This window comes from Jaculus jaculus, chromosome 12, assembly GCF_020740685.1.
Source record: "Jaculus jaculus isolate mJacJac1 chromosome 12, mJacJac1.mat.Y.cur, whole genome shotgun sequence".
NCBI lineage: Eukaryota > Metazoa > Chordata > Mammalia > Rodentia > Dipodidae > Jaculus > Jaculus jaculus.
In genome coordinates, this window is record NC_059113.1 from 20,649,199 (window position 1) to 20,659,169 (window position 9,971).

A 9,971-nucleotide genomic window follows, 5' to 3' on the forward strand; every position below is an offset into this window, starting at 1 on the left:
AGGATATGCAGAGACATTTATAGTACCAATAACTGTGGGCTAACTCCACAAGGCATGACCCTATACCTCAACAAGGAGGGGCCAATGGGGAGGGGTAGGTCATGGATGAGCCTAATAATGGTACCAAACTGCCTGTATTTGCTGAATAGAAAACTAATTAAAAAATAAATGAATAAAAAGCTTATCTTAAATAAAATTTGAATTTGAAGCAATTTTAATAAAATAGAAATTAGATAACTCTTAAAAAAAGTGTTCAATAAATACTTGATGGCCAATTGATTGAATTTGAAGTAGGAATACCATTCTGGCAGGAAAAGTTCTATGAAGTAAAAATACATCCATTATCTACTACCTTGTCCTTACAAAGAAGGTAAGTGCATGGCAGACCAAGTGGCCTGAAAAGCCCATGTCCAAAAATCTCCACCAGGGCTTTATAATACTTTGAAGTCAGGGTAAAAGAAATAGTTGGGTACACTTGCTATGGTACATTAAAATGTACCTGCTGCCTATGGTCCAGTGATCTTAGTTACTCAGACCTAGAAGCTCTTCTTGCCCACCTAAAAAAAGATTCCTTGGATTCAACCATTCATCTCTAAGGAAGGCACCAAAAGAATAGGGAATAAGAGAAATAATTGTGCTTTCTACTGCTGAAGGAGGGAAAGGAGGAAGGGACGGAAAGAGAAAAGGAAATAAAAACTAAAAAATAATTTCTCAAACATTTAATGATTTCAAATGAAATCTTGGAATCTTAGAAAGCTCAGTGAGGTGGCAAATTCCTCAGACTCAAAAATCAACTTTGAAAGCATATTGTTATTATGCCCTTGAGCATGTGTTTGTGTGTGTGTGAATATATTATATATTCTCACTCACCTACTTCAACACATATACATATAAATATATATTTATTATTACATTTCTCCCTCCAAATCAACAGTAATGCATTCCACCTTCAGTATATATTTTATGTGCATTTCCATTCATAGACAGACCATTGTTCCATAAAAAAGAGAAATAGCCAATAACAATACAGAGTGACCTAGGCAGAGTCCTTCCCAATGCTGGCTTAGCATTGTTAAAGAGCAAAGCAAACCTCCCCAAATGAAAGTTAAAAATATCAGTCATCAATACACATTAGCAATTCTTTATGATCCTCAAAAGAAGAGAAGAGAAAAACCCAATCTATTATGAAATTGAATCATAAGTGTTTTCATTTTCTCTAGTATTATATGCATTTTATTGAGAAATTACCATTTATAGAAATGATTCCCCCACCCACCCCCAGCTTTGATTACTGTTTTTTTTTTTTTTTTTTTTCCTGGCTCTTCAGAGCTGAGAATAAAATGCATTGAGGGTTTGGCATAAGCATCATTCTAACTTTCACCATTGTTCATCCCATTTAAAACATATTGAATGAATTTGAAAAAAGTCTTACATATTTTTTTTTTTTGCCAAAGACACATGAAAAACAAGAGCTGTTGAGCCCCCACAAATGATGTAGGGCTTGCAACCTAGATGTGCTTAGTGGAAGGAAGGCAATTTTGTCCAAACACATAAAGAAGATAAATCGCAGACAATAACCTTCCTTCTATTTGGGATCCCATGAACCTGTCCTGTGACCAGTTCGGGACTCTTCTGGAAAACTCAAATCTTTGTGGTTTCGCTGGCTTGTAGACTACAAATGGTCACTGTCCCTCTTAACACATGGGATGGAAGAGAGTTCCAGAAGGCTTAGAGAAGAGGTGGAGGCTGGGCACAGTAGTTCACCTCCACGTAGTACAACACATTATATCAATGTGGAGAGAAAATGGCCAAGTCAAAAGGGTAAAAACAGCCAAATCAGGCAATAAAGCTAGGAAGTCATCGAGTACCATATTCCATGCCAAGAAACAAAGTTACAGAAAGAAATCAGGTTGAACATATAAACCAGAACCCCATGGGGAATACCTGCAACCCCACTGAGGAGCATCTCCAATGGAATGGGGGCAGGAATGAGGGAAAAAAGGGTACCAACACATGATATATCCATACGAAACATCTTGTTAATAATAATAATAATGGTAAACATTAAAGAAAAAGAAATCAGGTTGGACACCAATAAACAGCAAAAGTTTCAAAGAGTCAAAGCCAGAGCAATGTTTCCTTTTCCCCCCTATGCACAAACCTTCCATTCGAAACCCAAAGGGCAATGGTGTTGAGATTGATCATTTTATCTAGAAGATTCAAGTCTGTAGAGACATTTCCATTTGATCACTTGGGCCTACAGAAATAAAGCACCTTTGAAACCAAGAGTTGTTCAAGAATCCTAGTGTCTTATCCAATGTGTCAAAAAAGTACAGTGATAATAATTAGAAGAACTCATCAAATAATAAACACAACAAGATTGACTCTAGAGAATAGGCAAAAGTGCTCCCGAGGACGATTCACAACTAAGAAGGTAGAGTACAATAAAAGGCTATGACATTTCATGAATATTCTGTGTTATAGCTTTGAACTTTATTGCAAAGCAAAAATATATATTTTTATATATATATATTTTTATCTACATTTCACCTCTGACATTGTACACAACACGAAAGCACAGGAAACCAAAAAAAAAAAATCATAATGAGGTAGATACATAACACTTACAGATGGAGGAGACTAAAGATTTTAAATTTGGCTTAATACTGTGGTCACCAGTGTCTTCATCTCTAACACAACAACAAGCATAAATTCACAGGGCAAGAAGCCCAGTGACCTTCAACCCCAAAGTAAGCCCCATTAAAAAAAATACCTGTTTCCAAATGAAAACAAGAATTTAAAGTCAGAATACCAGATGGGTTCAAATGCAACCCCTGGTAAAATTAAGAAAACAACTGATTTTGCTTTTTGTTGTTGTTATTGTTGTTGCTTTTGTGTCCCCCACTGAAGGAATTTTAACTTATCTAGGAGTAACATGTCCCCATAGAGTTGCTGTGTATATTCTTGCCAGGTGGGGCTGAGGGATCTTGGGTGCTCACCAATCAGTTACTGATGATGAGCAAGGGAAGGATTTTTTCAATCCCTAGAGCAGACTCACAGGAGAAGGCTCCCAGGGGAAGGGCCACTGGCCTTTGGGGCCCTTGGAACACACTGGCTGTGTGAACCCTGCTATGAAATTCCTGGAAAGCTTCTCTCTCCTGAAATCAGCTGCCCCTGGGGTGGTTCAAGCAAGGAAGATGTACCACCTACAAGATGGGCCTCTGGGATATCCCTCTCCCTTTATCATTTCCAGCAACAATCCTTCCAGTGAGAAGCTAACAGGCCACCCAGAAGGCCACCTTGATCTTATGCATGCATTTTCACTGCCCAGGATACAGTTGGGCAGTGATAGCCACAACAGAGACCAGTCCTTTGTGTCCTTTTGTCTGTGTCCTGAATGATGAGAGCATGGCAGAGGAAAGAGAGAAGAGAACAAAAAAGGAGGACCCTAGGCTGGGTGAGCTATGACACAGATAACCAGGGAAGGTCAACTCAGATCCTGCAAATGGCAAGTAGAGAAACTTTTGTCCTTGGCATATGTGACCAGGAGGTTCTAAAGACCTGCAGAAATAAAGGTGTAGGGAGCAAGGCTCAAACCTGTCTACAGGACTCACATTGAGTTAAACTTCCTTGGATAGCTTGGTAATCATTTCTACTCTTGATATGATCTTGCTTTGGGTGAGACTGGCTCTACTGAGAAATCTTGGGGGTAGCTGCAGGCCAGATCAGCCTTGGACCAGAGATTGAAAGGTCCTGGTGGAATGCTTGATATCTTTGGGGAGGTTAGGAGAGAGATGGAGGGTTACTGAGGCATGGGCAGGGCACACCTCAGGGAGGAGTGAGGATGGCCTCAAATCTCAGAGGTCAGGGTTGACTGGACCAGCCCTTTGTGCTTAAGCTCCCTGGGGATTGAGAATGACCCAGGATACCCCTTCCTCCTCATCTCCCCAGAGCTGAAGACAGCATGTGGTCCACAGACAGTGCTGTCCAGTTGAGCTATGTGTTTTGGAAAGTGCAGTAAGTATTGGTTGTGGCAGAAGGAAGGAGTGTGAGGGTCCTCAGGCTTTGGAGACCCTATGAATATGTACTTCAGTCCAGGGACTCTTCCTGTCCTCCTTGACCCTTCCCAGGGAACACTCAACCTTGGACTTTGAACATCAAATATTGGGCCTGATGAGGAAGGAATTAAAATCAACTCGTGTATACTGAGGTTACCAAGAGGGTGAGCAATATTTCCAGCCAGGCTGGGTTAGTGCTGTCTGTCTAGAGCAATTGGTTCTAGGAGAGTAAGGCCAGGTGAGCTTGGGACTCCCAGTCCTGTTCCCAGGAGTTCCTGGAGGAGGCAAGATTGGGGACCGTCTCCAAAGGGGTCCCAAATCTCATGAATCCAGAGACCGGATCTCTGTCCCCTGGGAAACCCAAAGCAAAAGAAATCAGCTGGGACCATGGCAGGCAGCATTAGGGCAGCTCTGAGGGAGGACTGTCTGATTTCAAGACATCCCATGGGGAAAGAGAAGAGCAACTTTTCTCCTTGGAGACCTTGGAGAGCAAGTTTATCTGAGATAGAGAGTGGGTGAACCCAACAGAGGTGGCGCTGTCTCCTCCACACTCTGAGATCCCACTGTGTCTTTTACTCCAAGGATCTCAGCTCTGCTCGTGGACTGAGGGACTTTCCTCAGGGACAGCTGCTACGATGGGGCAGAATTGGGACTGCCATGTGCGCATGCAAGCCCACTCAGAGTGCCCAGTAGGCAGTAAACGGATACAATTGCTATAACCAATGTGCAAAGCACAGGCTGATAGGGGAGGAAGGCTATGCCAGTCTTTTTCCCACTACTTAAATCTATCTCATGTATCCTCCCTGTCCTGTTCCTCTCTTCTCCCCATACTCTTCTCTTTCTCCTTTGCATTGTTTTCTTCTGTAACCGTCACTAGGGGTGTGAACTTCACTTCTTTCAACCTCCTATTTTGATGCTGGCCCCTTTTCATCCCCAACCCTGCATTCATCCCCATCCTTGGGCTGCTCCCTTTCCAACCAGCATATGAAGCTACTGGCTAGATCCTTCTTGCTGCCAAGCTCAGGCCACTGCCTTCAGAAACCTCCTCTCAACCCACCCAGGAAAGCTCATATTGCTTAAGCTATTTTAACTCCAACTGTGAACCGCTCTGAAGGAGCCCACATATCAAGTCATCTCTTGAGAACATGAAGATAAAAACCAAACAGTGAGAGGCAGAAGTTCTCAGGACAAGCAAAATGTGCCCCTGGGGTGCTCACCAAAATGCATCAGGGAGCTCTCTGAGAAGCAAGCCAAGGGGTCCTGCTTGGGGTGGCCGGTAGAAAGCAGTCACCCTCTCCTAAAGGGATATTCTGTTGGATAAATCATCATGGCAATTCCTCTCTCTCCTAACCTTTGTGCTCACTGGATGGAAACAATGCTGGGCTTTTTGGTGTCCATCTCAAATAGTCCCTGCCAGGTATTGTGAGCCCCTGGGTCTTTTTGAGTCAGCGAGAGAAGATAAAAACCTAGAAGGGAGTGGACCGCTGAGGTGACCCAGAACCCCAGTATCCAGGTCTGACTCACAGCTATATCCTTAACTATCCACAGGACCCCAAGTCACTATTTACTCATCTGTAAAATGGAGGAGGATTCCTGGCCTTGAAAAGATCCTAGTGGGACAATCTTGGTGAGGGACCAACATGCAACCTCCTGCTTTCCTTGCATCCAGTCAATGCTCCTCAGATTGGAGCTCCCCTCCCTTGCCAAAAGGCCCTGCTGCAATCGGCCAGCACCACTGTGAGGTCCTACTGGACTTACTTGAACTTATTCTTGGACCCACAGTGAACCTAAGTATTTCTCTCTTCCCTGAAGGGCTATCCACCAGCTTCCTTCTTCAAATAAACCAGCTTGGAAGGCTCTGGGCCTCACAGACTTCCCCAGCCCTGACATCCGTGGCAGACCTATGACCACTGCAGGGTCTCGGATGCTAACTGATGGCAAAAACTCCTACCGCAAGTCAGCTCGCATGTCACATGGGAGGATGCCCACTTTGACGGAAGCTTCCTCCGCATAAGGTATCTGGGCTGGTGACAGTCAAGGCCACCAGGCACAGTCCATGGGTCTAGACTTGTGTGGTACAGACTTAACATCATAGCCCCGAGACACACAAGTCCCTTCCCAGAGTGATTGGTGGCCACGGCCCCAAACGGGCGTTGGGAAGTCTAATTTGCCTTGCATGAATGGAACAAGGGAATCACCAACACATTTCTTTTTCAATGGTCCCTCTTAATTTTGCCCTAAACCCGAGCCTCTTGAAGACTTTGGATGTGCGAGGCCATCTCTGGGCTGGAGTACCCTCAGCACAAAGTCTAAGAAGGCAGGGTCATAGTTCTGGCTCTCAGCAGCCCTGGTCAGGACCCTGGCTTCTCGGCCACCTCTTACTGACAGCCAGGCATTGGGACATTTTGTGTGCTGTGAAGCGATGCTCTTGGGACTTCCTGAGCCCTGCAGATAGGCTGGATGCTGCAAAAGATTACTAGGGGTTACTTATGCAGGGTTGGACCCAACGGTGGGCCTTAAGGGCTCCAGAAAACTATCTCAAAGGAAAAAGAAAAAGAAAACAAAAGATTGAGAAATTTCTGGGATGGTCTCGGGCAGGTGTGACCTGTATGCAGGGCAAAGGTAACTGCACAGACATCATTTAGATCCCCTGAGTAGCTAAGAGAAAGTGTGTGATGAAGGAGGGGCTCTGCTAGAGACCATGAGCTCTCACAGGAGGACCAAGGTCCTTCTCTAACCCAAAGGAATTCCATGTACGCCCCCACCAGCCAGGGCAAGGGAGCAAGTTGTGCTACAGCAGTTAGGCAGTGTCTGCATTTGTCTCTTACAAACTCTCTTGGATGGCTCCGCCACCTTGTGCAAGATTTGTAAACCAGAAACAAAACTCAAACTTGTGCAGTCTCAGACCAAAAAAAAAAAAAAAAAAAAAAAAAAGAGTAGAGAAAATGCCTTCTGTGTGCAGGGTTTCCCCTGCCTAGTTTGTGCTTTGTGTAATCCCTGGACCTCTCCTCTTCCCTGTAACTACCTTTTGAAGCCTTGTGAATTTGTGCCAAATTGGCGGGGTTGACCCCATGGTACACCGTGAATGTTCTGGGAGCTGCTACGCTCATCAACAGCTGAGGGTACATCACCAGCCAGTGCAAAAGCAGAAGCACTGGTTGCCTGTGTGGTTCTGACATCAGGCCCTGGAAGAGACCCCTTCCACTCACTTAAGCTTCGAAGCTGAAGCGGAGACACGAACCCCACTCAGGCAGGTTGCCATCTGTGGCTGGCAAGGAGGAGGGGCATTAGCAAGGCTAGGGGAGTGGGATTTGGCACTGGGTACATACCATAGACTGGGGATTGGCTAGGAAGGAACACAGTTGGCCAAAAGCTAAGGCAGAAGATTCTACTTGACCCTCTGGGGACTGGTTACTCCATAGAGATGACCACAAATAAGGAAAGAAAAATATCACACAGGTCAGATCGTCCTGCTCAGAGCACACTGGCTCCCTACCATGGTCTTGATTCAGGACCAGGGTGGAGGGGCTACAGTAATAGCTGAAGGGGTGTGCTTCCGCCAACCCCAGAGGGTATATGCTCATTGTTCCACTTAAGCCAAATTTTTTTTCTCTTGCCTTAAGTCCACACATCCCCAGAACATATACCATAAAAAAGTAGAACATATATAAAGGAAATAAACATTTTTTGAACCAATAAGAAGACAAAAGAAATTGTAAACACAAAACACAAAATACACATCGGTTCACTTAATAGAACCAAATGAGATTACATCGAATCATTTCAAAGGAAAGCAAAGAAAACTTTTGTTGTTGTTAGCTCTTAAATTTAGGACAAGAATTGCTGTAGCATGCTCACCTTGAACCAGGGATTGAATATTGTGGTTCTTGTAGAAAGGGGGAAATAATCTGTGAGGGCTATGGAGAACAGTTTGGAATCTGAGGTGAAGGGCAGGGAGAACCTGGAAGATTGCATAGTTGTGAAACAGTGGCTTTTTATCAAGGTGAACATGTACGTTATCTGACAAAATAGCATCTGATATATTTTTTTCTCTTCATTTCTGTTTGCAATATTTTGTTTTCTGTCAACCAGACACATTGTACACAGGACATATATACAGTTCATACACACACACACACACACACACGCATACACACACACACACACACATGCCAGTACTGACACCAGAGTCACACAACCAACCTTTGAAAGACCCCTCGCTGCTTGTTTGACAAAGTTGGCATTCCCCAATACACCTTACTGCATCCCTACACCACTTCTTTTTATAAGTCAACTCTCAGATGTTTGCTTTTTGTGCCAATTAAAGGAAGGGGCAAGGGATGAGGCATGAAGGCAAGCACCAGAAATGGTTTAATTCTCTTACTGAGCTTCTGTGGAAATGTATCTCCACATTTTGCTTCGGGGAGAGTCACGATGTTTTAAGAGACAGAAGAAAAAAGACAACCACTTCTTTTCTCTAAGCTTTCTTGAGGTAAACGTTATTTGTGAACACCTTAGGTCATTGCCATCTTTACACCACAGGTTGAGAAACGTTTCAGAGGAAAGAATCAACACTCAAGTGTAACATCTATGATCCGGAGAACACTTTTAAAAGCACACTCACAATTTAACTTATTTCTCTTTCTTCTCATTCAGCCTGTTCCTTCTAATAGCATGTGGAACAGAACAGAAAAATGGACAACTTCCTGTAGCACTTTGGGCACCCTTCATCCAATTCTCACCATATTCTCTTGCGCACACACACTGAAAGTTGTGAATCAATTGAAAAGTAAGATAAAGATGGGCATACTGTACATTTCCCATTCTTTCTATATGCCTTCAGCATATATATCCACATCTTTATGGATATATATGGTAGTTGACATTAATATAAGAAATAACAAAGGTTTATTAAGTTACCTTTTATACAGAATCTCTGCATTTTATCTGTATTTTCTATTCTCTCACTTTTGGATAAACAGTTGGCTATAACAATCTGTAGTAAGGCTTCACAGAAAGAATTCTGCATGTTTTGTTTTTCTCTAAGAACCAAAGTGTATAAAATGAGGTTTGATTCTAGCACCTTATACCGTATTTGTGATGTTGTTCCCTTGGGAGAGATGAGCATTCCCTCACACCCTAGAGAATCTCCATCAGTTACACAGTAGCCAATGGTATTGCCAAAGGGAGGACATAAAACACTTGAGGCAGAGGGACCAGGGAACCAAACCAAAACCCCCAAGGTTAAAATCTTAATGACATACAAACAAAAGTGAAAACTTCAAAATCATGTCCAGTTGCTATCTACAAGTTAGTAATGATTGAGCGATTGAATCCCATCAACTGATTCTTGAAGCTCCCCTTTCCCATGAGGTAAAGAACTAGTATGGGAACCACTTTAGGCGAATCTGGGAGACTTCAGCAGGTCGCAGAGGAAAAGGTCTGAGTTAAGGCACAAAGTTGGGAATGCCCAACCTCTTGCCTTTTACTTCTAGACTTTTCTTTGCCACCTCGGATTGGTCAGTCGAAATTTTGGAAAAGCAGCTTATTGGCCACAAGTGGGAAAAGCAAAATGAATGAAAGATTTTTAAAATATCAGCACCAAAGAAAGTTCAAAAGAAGCTGCTTTTTGCTTCTCTCTCAATCATTCCATGTTATGAAGATAGCAACTTTCACAAAGAAGACAGCTTATCCCAGGGGCAAATGGGGGGGGTAGTGAGGGGAGAAGAGGGATAACCCATCTTATGTATTGGTGCCCTTCCCCAAGGTCAATATTCTCTAGAGAGCTAGTAGTTCAGTCGAGGGGTATTGTATTTTTGCAGAGGAATGATCACATCCCACCAAAGCTGCATCAGAACCTCAATTATATAATTATAGAGCTATAGTGATATATCTATATCCATATTGATTTAC